This window comes from Myotis lucifugus, unplaced genomic scaffold (genome assembly GCF_000147115.1).
Source record: "Myotis lucifugus unplaced genomic scaffold, Myoluc2.0 scaffold_7, whole genome shotgun sequence".
Classification (NCBI taxonomy): domain Eukaryota; kingdom Metazoa; phylum Chordata; class Mammalia; order Chiroptera; family Vespertilionidae; genus Myotis; species Myotis lucifugus.
This window is the reverse complement of record NW_005871055.1, coordinates 19,431,719-19,446,706: the sequence shown is the minus strand read 5'-3', so window position 1 is coordinate 19,446,706 and position 14,988 is coordinate 19,431,719. Positions and strand designations below refer to the sequence as shown.

The following is a 14,988-nucleotide window of genomic DNA, read 5'->3' as shown; positions in this document are numbered from 1 at the left end:
TTAAGACTTCTAATGAATAAAAATAATTTTAGACCTCAAATTATCTAGACTGTATACTTTTATTGTATGTATGTCAAAGAGATAATCTTGAGAACTAAGTATAGCATCTATATGTAAATTCTACAGGCAAAATATTTCAATATATTAAGCTAGACTAATGGAAGTAATTTTCTAAAATATTATATGTAATTTAATTCAACAAGGAGAACCACATTATTTACTATGATCATTACTCTGTTACCATGCTAATTTCCACCCTAAAATGATGGCCATTTTGTTGCACATAAAAGTGAAATATGAAAATCATTGCTGAGTGCAGGTAAGTTGGTAGATGGCTCTCAACACAATATTGCCACTAATCATATCACTATCTACAATTCTCATTTATAAAGTACTTAAATTTAACAACCTGTCCTCTTAGGCTGCAATTCAAAAAAAAAATTTTCAATAAAAGTGTGAATTTTCAAATTTACTAGCAATATTAACCATGACTGCATCATTATCTGCCAGATTTTAGCATAAATGGGGCTTTGGTTCTTTTACTTGCAGAGGCATTAGGATAAATTATTAAATCTCTTTAAGTGCTTCCCAATTTTAATGTATACATTTATTTGCATGGTGTCCACACATATGCAAAGTGTGACTATTTACCTTAATTGTACTCAAGCGATAACAGCATATTTTATCTTCTCAAGGCAAGATTTATGATTATATAATGGGGAAGTGATCATTTCTGGCTAGGTTCACATTATTAATAACAAACTCTTGAGAATTATTGAAAAAAAAAGGAGTACTTTTATTGTTAAGCTGTCCTGATTAGAAAATGTCCAATACTTAGCTCAATGTATAATGAAGAGCTCAAGTCTCTCTAACAATAGATACTATTGCTTGTGTTTTTATTCCTCCAGAAAGAGGACCAGGGTGGGACTAGGGAGACAGGGATAAAATTAAACATTTAAATCTCTGGATCAGTGCCTTGAACTTAGCAGGTTCTTAGCAACTTAAATGTTCCTAAAAGGAAGGAATCAACAAACATGCTTTTGCTTGACTTTAATGTTTTTCTGAAAGGAAAGGATTAAAATTATACTAGAAAATATTATGAAACTGATTTAATTTCCAGAAATCTTCCAAACAGCTCTCTTCAGTGGGTCCTGTCTGATCCTTTTTGGACTGAGGTAGAAGACACATACATATATGTCTTAAATGATCTCAAATGGCATCAGGATAAATTTTAAGTTGTGATCAATCTCACCTTTTTATTAAGCAATCTATTCCTACATTGAACGTTTATTTCTTGTTAGACTAAACTGAATCCCTCTTCCTTGTGATCTAAAGGTTCTGATTCTAATAATTACCTTTTAGCTATCTTGTAATTCAGCCTTCTAATAACTCGTTATCCTCTAATTAAAAAATGTATAAGTCTTGCCCTGGACAGGTGGTTCAGTTGGCTGGAGCATTGTCCTATCCACCAAAAAGTTGCGAGTTCAATTCCTGGTCAGAGCACATACCCAGGTTGCTGCCTGGATACCTGGTTGGGGCAAACCATCTCTCTCTCTCGCTCTCTCTCTCTCCCTCTTCCTCTTTCACTAAAATAAATAAAAACATAACCTTAGGTGAGGATTAAAAAAATACAAGTCTTTCCAATCTTGAAAGAGCATGCTGTTTCTCCTAAGTTCTGTTTCTTGTCATTACCAAAATGTATGTATGGGAAGTGAGCACCTACTTGCTTTCTTCACCTGCTCCCCCCTCATGTGTTTTCTATGTTCCCCCACTTTTAAATGCCATCAATGTCTCCTTTATTGTCAAGAAGGAAGAGTGCACAAGGATGTGCAACCAATGGAGCATAGCCCTGGAGCAGTTATTCTAACTATTCCCTGATGGAGGAGAAGACGCCTCCCTTCAGGAGGATCTTAGGCAGGGTTCTATCTCCTTCCCAGACTCTCTAAATCGGTGGTTCTCAACGTGTGGGTCGTGACCCCTTTGGGGATCGAACGACCCTTTCACAGGGGTCGCCTAAGACCACCGGAAAACACATATAATTACATATTGTTTTTGTGATTAATCACTATGCTTTAATTATGTTCAATTTGTAACAATGAAAATACATCCTTCATATCAGATATTTACATTACGATTCATGACTGTAGTAAAATTATAGTTATGAAGTAGCAATGAAAATAATTTTATGGTTGGGGGTCACCACAACATGAGGAACTGTATTAAAGGGTCATGGCATTAGGAAGGTTGAGAACCACTGCTGTAAATCATAATGAATGTCCTTCATATTCTCACAGCACCCCTCTTTATTGTGGAGTTCAACACAATTCTTCACATGACTGTTTGGTCTGAATCACTGCAGATCAGGACTATGATTTAGTCCTACAGAGTCCAAAAGTATTTGCTAAATTTAGAAGTGGGGCAATGGTGGGATATTTGTTCAAAATCTGAAAGGTTGCCTAGAAAAAGGAAAGCACAATAGTAGAGAAAATTTCAGAGTTCTTTACTTTTTACAATTCAGTACTGCAAAAGCAATTGACAAAGATTTGTTAAGTTGTTACTCTATGCCAATGGATACAAAATCAGATACCAGACTACTTCAGGAAGGTTTCAACCTCTAAGGTCATAAGATGAGTTAGCAAATCAGGGCGTGTGGCAGGTAGAAGGACCACGGTGGAGGCCAGCTCAGAGTGCCAGAGAGCCGAGGGGAGTGAATGTATATCAGACTCAGGGTAAAAGTAGGAGGTAGGGACAGTAAGGCTATTAGAAAAAAGACTTTCAGAAAAAGGGCATAAACTGAGGTCTGAAGGTTGAGTAGGAATTAGCTAGTCCACAGCATTAAATATCAAATATTTTTTGCAATGTAGAATTTTTTCATTAATAATTTCCAAATATATTAAAACACCTTCAAATGACTTCTTAATGATAATTAAGTAGGCAGAAAAGCAAAGAAAAATGTGAACTAAGTTATGCATAGGGGAACAAATTAAGTGAATTCAAACAGTGTAATTTTCAGATTTCATACAAATGTATGACATAGGACTTTTATCCAGCTCTGTTTTCTCACTTATTTTTTTACAAGCTCTCTCTAGTCATCTTCCACTGTGTATGGCTGCGTCATCTATGCCCTGTACAACACTGTCTAGTTAGGGGACAAATGAGGGATAAAATCTACCTCAATTGCCAGAAAAAGTAGCACCTTTTGTAATTCATCCCCCTAAAGAGGGTGTCTTTTTTATTTGCATGAGGAGCCATATGTGCTGCACATAGCTGTGACATGTGCCTTATTCCTTTACCTGCTCCATGTCTTGTTTAATTGCTTTTTTTTCCTTCTTGACTTCCCTCCCAAGAAAATCCTGTCTCCTTTATGAATAAAGAATACATAGCTGGGATTAAATCTTCAGAAGAGGAAGAAAATATGCGGCGGGGTATAAATATTATATGTGTGCCTATTAATATGAAAGACCTCACAGCCAAGGTAACAATAAATGCAGTGACAGTAAGTCAAAGTTCAGAACAATCTTCAAATACATTCAAAAATTTCTAAAAGAAAAAAAAATTACTTTTTAAGTGAATGAGTGTGCATTTCCCCTCTCATTGTATTTACTAGTAGATAAAAACTTTGGTTAATCTTCTCTTTTCCACAATGCAGCTAAATTTAACCACATACATTTTTCTCCTGTAGAAACTTTACAACTTTTAATCTTTTTTATAGATGTGATTTAGTATTATCTTTCAGATGAAGTGCCATCAGGTTTAAGTGCCATGAGAGAGACAGTGTGAGGAAGCTAACAAGGTGGCTGTCAGTGACCAGTTTTATCTATTTTTCTTGGTGTGTGCAATTTTTAAAATTGTTTTCCAGAAAGGTCAGCATTTTATGAAGTACTTCAGATTATGCTACTCACAATACAAAATATCAGACTATGTCCACATTGCTAGTCAATGATTAGCAACTAGAAGCCCGGTGCATGAATTCGTGCACTGGTGGGGTCCCTCAGACTGGCCTGCGTCCTCTTGCAATCTAGGACCCATCGCAGGATGTTGGACTGCAAGTTTCGGCCTCAGGGATTGGGGGCAAAACTGGCAGTCCGACATCCCCTGAGGGATGTAGTAGTGCGCGAAGTGGCAGGTGGCCAGGGAAGAGCCTGGCCCATGCACCGCACTGCTCCCACTCATCCTGTCCCCTCTATGCCTGCCGCTTAGTAGCCCTGCCACGGAGGTGGGAGACGCTCGCGCCACCGCAGCTGTGCTTGCCAGCTGTGAGCCTGGTGTCAGGCGCCCGTCAGTCAGCTGAACGACGCTCCCACTGTGGGAGAGCACTGACCACCAGGGGGCAGCTTCTGCATTGAGTGTCTGCCCCCCTGGTGGTCAGTGTGCAGCATTGTGACTGGTCGACTGGTTATTCAGTCATTTGGGTGCTTAGGCTTTTATATACACAGATTTTCAGAAAATTCAAGAAAAATTAGTAAAAGTGATTGCTTGGGAGCACAGAAAAGGAATTTCAAAAAATTTCCTCAGTATTATGTTATGTTATCTCACCGTACAGTTCTTACTCAGACTCATAGACAGAGAGTAGGCAGACAGCTCTGATGGGGGTGGGGGTTGGGGGTTGTGGAGGGATTGAGCAAAACAGAAAAAAAGAGAGAGAACTCATAGGCATGGACAGCAGTGTGGTGATTGCAGGGTGTAAGAGGGTGGATGGAGGTTGAAGAGGGCATAGAGGGGATAAATGGTGATGGAAAAAATAAAATAAAAATTTTATTAAAACAAAATGATTTTATGTTACTGCTTTAAAGTAGATACTATTCTTTGTACCAAAAAAAGCCCCATAAAACTTTGACATAAAACTAAAAATATATGTGATTTATATCATCTTTCTGTCCTATATCCAAATCTACCAATTTTATACCAAATAGAAAAACAAAAACAAAAACAATGGAATTTTGAGAAGTCTGCAAGATTAAAGAAAAGATTACTTAATGGCAGACTATATTTTAACTCTTAAGCTTTGCTTCTGGTGTATTGTTGTAATAAAACAAGATCATATAAAGCATTACTTTTTAGTGCTGGAAAAACAGGACCAAAATAAATCAAACTAATAATATCTTCAGTTTGTTAGTTCTTGCTTTATAGACATTAAACTATATAAAAAAATTAAAATGCTATTTTATATCCAATTGCTTTTAATTTTTCATAGAAACTACAAAATAGAAGAACAAACATGTTTCCTTTGTTTTAATAATCAGCTGCATTAAGCCTAAGTCTACACTATACCAGCAAAGTTATTAGAATATTTAAGCAAATATTTGGTAAGTCAATTAAAAAGAACCACATTTGCTTTAACTATCAGACTGTGCTAGAAAATATGAAGGAGTAGAGTCTGATTTGTTCATTTACCTGCCCCAGTATAAACCTAAAAAAATGAAGAGGAGACTTAATCTTCCTGCTACTTTCTATTTCCTCTTTGCAATGATGATTTGTAATGATGATATTACATAATTGACTTAACAAATAATAAATGTGAAAAAACAAGCATTCCTACCCATTGGATATAAAATGCTCTATCCAGAACATTTTTCTTCAAATTAGGTCAATGCCATTGGTGGCAAGGTCACTCAATTTTTCAGCAGGTCTTTGAATAATATTGTTTCATTAAATGTTGTTACTTTATAATATTGATAAGATGCTGTAGGAACTTAACTTTCATTTATATCAATTAGCCTACAGTAGAAAGTGCTTCATTTAAAGTAGCAGAATCTACTGAAGATGTTAACTGAGGACTTACTGTATAGCTCAGGTAGGAAAAGTGCATGTATTTTTTTTCTTTTTTGTTAATCCTCACCTGAGGATATTTTTTCCATTGGTTTTTCAGAGAGAGTGGAAGGGAGGGAGGGAGAGTGGGAAGGGAGGGAAGGAGGGAGGGAAGAGAGAGAGAGAGAGAGAGAGAGAGAGAGAGAGAGAGAGAGATCCATGTGAGATGTAAGATACATCAACTGGTTGCCTCCCGTATAGGCTCCAACAGGGATGGGGGTGGGGGGTAGGGAGTGAATCCACAATCCAGGTACATGCCCTTGACTAGGAATTGAACCCATGACCCTTTGGCGTGTGGGCTGATGCTCTAACCACTGAACAACCAGCCATGGCAAAAGTGCATGTATTTTAATGTAATAGGTAGTGGCTGTCCTACTCTGGATGCTTTAAATAAGTCTGCTCATCCTAGAGTAGTGACTTACTCAGGGGAAACATAGAGGTTAGCTGGACCATTTCCTTGCTTCTAGAGAACTAGTCTCCAGGCACTGCATCCCTGGTGCTTCTTGCCCTCTGGCTTCCCACTGCATTCAGCCAATGAAAGCTCAGGACAGGAGATAGGAAGGTGAGGTATTTATTATATGGTCCCTGCTGACAATTTGGCAGCAGCTGGGATGCATTCCTCTACCTGAGGTCACAATTCCTGTTGAGTGACCACTTTCCCAAGGCAACTTCTCTTTCCAGTTTCTGGTAATGGCTCCCTCCCCTCCCTTGTAAACTCAGGACTAGGGATGAATATCCCTGGGTGATTCAGCTTCTTTTGTTCATCCACTTTATCCTGCCCATATCTCTGTGAATAAGACCATTATTAAACTCTCTTTGTTATCCTTTAAAAAATGTTTAAATTGTGGTAAACATACATAACAAAATTTACCCATCTTAACCAGAAGGCAGTGGCAAAAAATATGCAAAGTGATGAACAGCAAGGACCTACAACCAAGATTATTCTACCCAGCAAAGCTATCATTTAGAATTGAAGGTCAGATAAAGAGCTTCACAGACAAGAAAAAGCTAAAGGAGTTCATCACCACCAAGACAGTATTACATGAAAATGTTGAAATGTATGTTTGAGGAGAAGAAGAAGAAGGAGAAGGAGAAGGAGAAGGAGAAGCAGAAGGAGAAGGAAAAGGAGGAGAAGGAGAAGGAGAAGGAGGAGGAGAAAAAGAAGAAGGAGAAGAAGAAGAAGAAGAAGAAGAAGAAGAAGAAGAAGAAGAAGAAGAAGAAGAAGAAGAAGAAGAAGAAGAAGAAGAAGAAGGAGAAGGAGAAGGAGAAGGAGAAGGAGAAGGAGAAGGATAAGGAGACAAGATAGTTTTAAGAAACGTTTATCAGATGTTCTGTTGATCATTTCTTAATCATGTCTCAGAATACTTAGCCAGAAGAAACCTGAAGATCCCTCTTATGAAGACAGTTAGGCATCATGACACTTGTAAATGGACAACATTGTGTTACAACCCCCTCAAGTGATCCCAAAGGGTAGTGTTGATATACCTTGTCATATCAAATAAAGAAGTCAGAAGTAGGGAAAGAAAAAAAACAAAGGATAACAAATTCATAGAATGCATAACCAATGCTTGTAGAGGCCATCAGTGTTGTCACTATGAAAACCCTCTCAGTGGTTCTCAACCTTCCTAATACCGCGACCCTTTAATACAGTTCCTCATGTTGTGGTGACGCCCAACCATAAAATTATTTTCATTGCTACTTCATAACTGTAATTTTGCTACTATTATGAATCGTAATGTAAATATCTGATATGCAGGATATATTTTCATTGTTCGCGACCCACAGGTTGAGAACCGCTGAATCATCGGGAAGAGAAGTGGGTTATTTTTCTTCCTTATAAATTTTATTAATTCACCTTCTAGGAAAGCAAGCATTAGAGCTGTTTTAGTTAAAGACACATCTTTCCCCAGGTTTGTTCCTGACAGACTTATCACGTCAGTTCTCTGTAGTAGCAAGGAATATTTCAGCAAGAAAATAAAGTGAAAACTGAAGTGAACCATGGGCATATTTTCACTATAGCACCTCCACAGGTATGCATAATTATTCCTGACAGGTAAAAAAAATTGAAAATCAAAAAAATACATAATCTAAGAAGACCAAGAAATATCAGTAACAGAAAATTAGACTAAAAACACCACATTTTTATGACTACTGGTAATATTAAATGTACTTAATGTTTCAATGTTTCCAGCATAAATGTGTATGTATTTATAAATAGATTGCATATCTGTTCTAAAAGTTTGAGAGCAAATTAGCCTTTTATGATAGGCTTATATGTGTATACTTCACATTGTCAAAAAGAAGTCATGTAAATAATTTTCCAGTATGGCATTATCAACTGTAGATATTTTGATATAGAGATATAAATTATTATTATTTTTCTTTAATTCTTTGTTTAAAGTATTACATATGTCTCCTTTTTCCTCCATTGACCTCTCCCTGGCCACCCCAACCCCCATCACATGCCCTAACCCCCCTAGTGTCTGTGTCCATTGGTTATGCTTATATGCATGCATACAAGCCCTTTGGTTGATCTCTTACCACTCCCCACCCCCCACCCCCGCCTTTCCTCTGAGGTTTGACGGTCTGTTCCATGTTTCTCTGTCTCTGGATCTGTTTTTGTTCATCAGTTTATGTTCATTATATTTCACAAATGAGTGAGATCATGTGATATTTTTCTTTCTCTGACTGATTTATTTCACTTAGCATAATGCTCTCCATTACCATACATGCTGTTGCAAATGGTAAGAGTTCCTTCTTTTTACAGCAGCATGGTATTCCATTGTGTAGATGCACCACAGTTTTCTAATCCACTCATCTGCTGATGGGCACTTAGGCTGTTTCCAAATCTTAGCTATGGTAAATTGTGCTGCTATGAACCTAGGGGGGCATATATCCTTTCTGATTGGTGTTTCTGATTTCTTAGGATATATTCCTAGAAGTGGGATCACTGGGTCAAATGGGAGTTCCATTTTTAATTTTTTGAGGAAACTCCATATTGTTTTCCATAGTGGCTGCACAAGTCTGCATTCCCACCAGCAGTGCACGAGGGTTCCTTTTTCTCCACATCCTTGCCACCCCTTGTCATTTATCGATTTGTTGATGATAGCCATTCTGACAGGTGTGAGATGATACCTCATTGTTGTTTTGATTTTCATCTCTCGGATGATTAGTGACTTTGAGCATTTTTTCATATGCCTTTTGGCCTTCTGTATGTCCACTTTAGAAAAGTGTCTACTTAGGTGTTTTGCCCATTTTTTACTGGATTGTTTATCTTTCTTTTGTTAAAATGTATGAGTTCCCTATTTTATTATTATTATTTAATATGTTTTTATTTATTTTTAGAGGTAGAGGAAGGGAAAAGGATAGAGAGATAGAAACATCGATGAGAGAGAAACATCATCCATCGGCTGCCTCCTGCATGCCCCCTACTGGGGATCAAGCCCACAACCTGGGCATGTGCCCTGACCAGGAATCAAACCAATGTCCTCTTGGTGCATGGGTTGATGCTCAACCACTGAGCCACACCAGCAAGGTAAATCTGAAGATTATTATGCTAAGTGAAATAAGCCAGTCAGAGAAAGACAAATACAGTGGGGCCTTGACTTATGAGTTTAATTCGTTCCATGACGGAGCTCGTAACTCAAATTACTCGTATGTCAAATCATAAAGTGAATGAGTGAGACACGTGATGCTGGGCTGATGTTGTGGCGTTCACTGTGACATTCGCTGCGCCAACTAGCAGTGGGGTATCTGAAGCTGGCTCGTAACCCGAATTTTAGCTCGCAACTCAAAGCAAAAAATCAGCCAAGAGACGGCTCGTATCTAGAAAAACTCATTAGTCGGGACACTCGTAAGTCAAGGCCCCACTGTACCACATGATCTCATTTATATGTGGGATCTAATGGAAAAAATAAACTAACAAAATAGATCCAGAGGCATAGATGTATGGAACAGACTGACAGATGTCAGAGGGGAGGAGAGAGGGGCGGACTAGATGAAAGAAGGTGAAGAGATTAGCCAAAGAACACATATGCATATCCTATGGGCACAGACAACAGTGTGATAAAGGCCAGATGCAGGGATACTGGATGGAAGTGGGCAAAGTGGGGAAGAAAATGGGGGACATCTGTAATAGTGTCAACAATTAAAACCCATAAACAGAATTAAATCTAGAGGTAGGAGTCAGTTATTTTTCATTATGGTATTTTTACCTTTAAATAAATAAATCTCCATCATGAAACATTTTAACAACAAATTTGACATATCTTTTTATATCCTTGATAATTTATTTCATGGCTTAATTTTTTTCTGCACTGTTTTGTTTTATATGGAAAAAGACTAAGACCAACAAGTTTACATTAATAATAGTAACTAAGATATTAAGAATAATTTAATACAGCTTAATAAAGTGAAAATACATATTAGGTACCCCTTAAATTTTTAAGAATCACTTTGGAAGTAAGAAGAATATCATCCTGGAAACAAATAAGCATTAGTAAATATTCTGTTATTTTTATATTCCTAGAAAATAATGGGACTAAAGAAAACTTGACTTGAGAATCAGAACTCACTTAAATGTGCTCTCTGGCTGCATAGCTGAGTGTTGGAAAAATCATTTAATAAGAGCTTTAGGCTAGGTTAATGTGTTTTTTTTTGTTTGTTTGTTTGTTTTGTTTTTTTTACTGGGAATGTATATGAAATGCCTGGGGAGATTTTATTTCCCGCAAAATAAACCTGCTTGATCCTTTTCCCTACATATTCCAAGATGTCCATGGGATAGGGAAGGGATTAGTGTATTAGATGTAATGAGATGGATATGGCATTTGAAAATAGTTGAGGGGTAAGAGTAGGGGTATAGATGAAATAAGATTTATTTTTTAAATTGGGTGATAGGTACATGGGGATTCAATACACCATTCTCTCTACTTTTGTAGGGAAATAAAGTTTACTAGGCCATTCTAACACACTTTTAGTAGAGCAATACTTCTTTAGCTTTACTATTTCAAACAAGTCAGCTAGGATCTCCTTAAATGCATGTTCTAATTCAGTAGGTTGGGGAGGCCTGAGAGTCTGAAGTTCAAACAAGTTCCCAGGTGATGCTGATATTGGTGGTTTCTGGACCACATTTGAGTAGCAAGGAGGTAGAAAACTGTGGGACCAGATAATTACTAACCTAAGCAGACCATAAGATGGAGTTTTTCAGCCATCATTTGGTAGGTAAAAATATAAATAAAATCACATAATTTTTTTACTAATATGTAAAAATGGATAAGAAAAATATTCATTATAATATTTAAAGTACGTACTTAGCCAGTTGAGCTCATCTATGAAAAAAAAGCATCTAATTTATGATGTAAGCCAAGGCTTGACAATTAAAATAATTTCTAATATCCAACAGCTGTAGTGTTTACGTATTAAGAAGAGCTTTGCACCAGAACTGTTCTGTCATGTTTCTGTCCAGAGGCTATCATGAAAGAGATTATTATCAATTACTGCTTTACAAGTATAAAATACGTTAAGCCATCCTATTTTTCTCAACCAGAGATCTGAAGCTGTCAAAGAATGTCAATTTTAAATATGACATAGAGAAGAAAATTATGTTACTGTGACCTCTAATTTCTTGACATCTTAATACCATAATTGCTGTGATTAGTGCTGCTTCATGATTTCACCTGTCAAGAAAGAATCAATAACCTTAAGCTATTTATTAAATTTTAGCTCTAACTTCAAAGCTCAAAATGTGGGATTTCTTTTTTTACAAAAGGGACATTCATATATCAGATATTTCTCTTTTAAACCAGTGTTTAATTTAAGGAATTAAAAGAAACATCTTCCTTAGGCTAGTTGGAGTTCAGTGGAGGTTAATTGTAATGAGCTTCCTTTGGTTTTATTTATGTGAAAAGTAGTCATCTTAGCATTTAAAAAATACTAAGATAAATATTATCAAATAAAGGTAATGCACTTAGCTTAATACAAGGGTTAACATTTTGAACACTGCTTTTTTTCTAAGAACTTAGGTAGGTATCAACTCTCTCAAGTCATAACACCACAGTGCAGACCTCCAGGAAGTCAACACTGATATTTTGAAAGAGGTGTTGTGCCTCCCAGAGGCTTCCTCACAAGAGGACTGTGTATGTAAAGGGGCACAGATGACCACCAAACAGTGACTATGCTATGCTTCATTCTGCTTCTCTACAGTTCTTTCTTCTGACAGGAGATGCTAAGTGCTTTTATGTTGGGAAACGTATTCTCTGTATTATCCCTCCTTTATAAAGAGAGCAACTGAGGTCGAGTGAGATTAATTACTTGGCCACATTAAATAGCTCAAGGATTCAGCTAATTTATCCTCTGTTGCTGGTTCTTAAATGTTAGTGCAGAACTTTTGTTGAGGGAATATGTTAGGTTAGTGGTAGAGGAGATAAGGGTAGGGAGTGGGGAGAGAGAAAATTAACTCATATCCGATAAAATAATTTAATCTGTTGACACATTTAATCTGCTGAGTTGACACAGGTCCTAGGGTCAGGGCAAACATCTCTGCTGGTGTGTGCTTGGGCCTATGCTGGCTGGAGAAGGAAGTAACTTGTGTTCCAGGTATATGCTTCCTCACCTAGTATTCTGAAAATAAGAGTTATTGGGTCTGGGAGGCAAGTATGGAGCCTAGGGAAGGAGGACACATATCACAAAATGATTCTCAGGGTTTCTCTAATGGAACCTCAGTATTCAGCAGTGATTTGCTAGAGGAGAGAGTCCTGAGATAAAGTACCTTAACACTCAACAAGTCTGCATCACTTTGAGGCCATAGTATGCTACATATTGTTCTGATCATCTATAAGAAAAACCCTGTGGTTGAACCATTTCCCCCAAAAGAAAAATTTTACATTATACATTTTCATCTAATGACTCAGTAGGAAGTTCTACAGTTTGACAATTAAGACCTATATGTTGTTTCTTTCACTGTCCAAAGCAATGGTGTGGTATTTTGCAGAAGCAGGAATTTTTTTAAGGATTCAAATAATAAACACTACATCCATGTAAAGAAAGTCTCAATTCTGATTCCATTTTCTCTTTATTCTCTCATTAATCAATTTCCCCTCTCACTTAAATATAAAAAAATCTTCTATTGTTTGTCAATTTTAATGTGCCTTGCACTTTCATTACATGCAATAAGCTTAAAATATTTGTATTTGTCCAAGAGGATTACTTTGCAACTTTCTTTATAAGAACAGAACTTTATAATGGATAAAGTATATAATAAAATATTCAGGAGCAAAAATGTCTACAATATTTAAAAGTAAAAAAAGTAATTTGAAGTTGGTCTTGGAATAAAATAAGACACTATTTCAATAATTTTCTTTTTTTATAATTCTACTAGAGGCTCATTGCATGAAGAGATTTGTGCAATAGGCCTTCCCTTCCCCTGGCTGGCAGCACCGGTTTTCCTCCGGCACCTGGGACCCAGGCCTTCGCTGCTCTGGCCAGAGCCTTCAGTCTTCGCTCCGCTGCTTCGCGCCTACGTATGCAAATTAACCATCATCTTTGTTGCGTTAATTTGCATACTCGCCTGATTGGCTGGTGAGTGTAGCGGAGGGACAGTCAAATTACATGTTTGTCTATTATTAGGTAAGAAGGTATTGGTTTTAAAAGGAGAATGTAGTTTGTAAGGAGTTTATAGAACTGAGTGTGTTAAGCAAAGGTATATTTTTAAGAGAATAATTAAGCTCAGTCAGAATTATCTCCTACAAAATAATCTTATTATAGTTTGAAGACAACTGAGGAGATACTAAATTAGGTGAGTGTAATGTTTTGTAGAGAATATCCCTATTTCACCAACTAATTTCATTATATCTGACTTCTCTCTCATTCATTTATTATCTGTCTCTATCTTTTACTCCTAGCTTCAGGCAATAATTCTACTTCTTTGTGTACACAATATGCTATAATATTGCACTTATTACCATGCTTGTAATGTGTTTTCTGAATATTAGCCGTAAGGGTCCAATGATCAATGATCATGAGGCATATCCCTTCTCTATCCTCTTCTTGGCCTGAAGCCATACAAATAAAGTCATTTTGTTTTTATAGAAGTATGTAAGAAATAACTTTATGGATGCAAGTTCTTCTTATAGGGTTACTTTTCCAAATCTACAAGTTTTCCACCTCTAAAATTAAAAATTAAAAAGCATTTCACTGAATGGAAATGTAGAAATGATTGCTTGTTTTGCATAAAGCAGATGGTAGAAGGAAGACTGGAATAGAGCTTCCTTGCAGTGACACTTATGTAGCAGCTGTTGCATGTTCATTCTTTTCACCTATCTTAAATCATGTTATGCAATGTGGAAGTGATTTACATATTTTATCTGAATATTTTCACTAAAAGTACGTATACAAATACTATAACACAGCAATTTTCAACCTGTGTGCCACAAGAATTTTTTAAACATGCAATACCTATTTAGTCAGGGGCACTGACCTCTTTTCCCTTGGATTGTCAAATAAAAAAATGATAACAGCCAACACAACAATAACCAGTGTCAATGAATCAAAATTATACCAATTTTTTGTCAGATCAGCAAAAATTATATTTTTGATATGCTGCAGAATTTTAGTAATTGGTTCATGTGTGCCATGAAATGAAAAAGGTTGATAATTGCTGCTATAGTATATAATTCTCAACTATTCACTATAAAATTTTAGGGTGAGAACATATGGGAATAAAATACTATAGTCTCATCTATTTCATTGATGTATTTTTTGAGTATTCTATCTAGAAAGTTGTCACTTTGCTTTTATTAAAAAACACACTGGCAGATTATTTTTATGTGAACTATTATCTATCTATATATATACAACCCTAATATGCAAATAGACCGAACGGCAGAACAACTGAACAACCAAACAACCGGTCACTATGATGTGCACTGACCACCAGGGGGAGTGTGCGGAACGTGGCAGGCGTTGGCCATGGCGGGATGGTGGAGCAGGTGAGTGTGGGCGCCAGAGCAAGGCAGGGTGTCGGTCACTGTCATCAGGGCAAGTCTCTGGTGGTTACTGAAAATTCATTGCTCCATTGCGCCGGGTCCCCCCACACCCCGCACAGTCGTACGATCTAATTCGGGGTTTTATATATATTTTTTTGGCGCGCAGTGCACGGCTAGTACCCTGGCAACAGTGTGCGCG

The 14,988-nt window shown here is 37.0% G+C and overlaps 1 protein-coding gene across 1 annotated transcript in view; it reads right to left on the bottom strand.

The window, feature by feature from the left end:
* NBEA (neurobeachin) overlaps positions 1 to 14,988 on the bottom strand; it is a 928,080-nt gene that overhangs the window by 39,097 nt on the left and 873,995 nt on the right. The gene's annotated exons all lie outside the window — the stretch shown is intronic.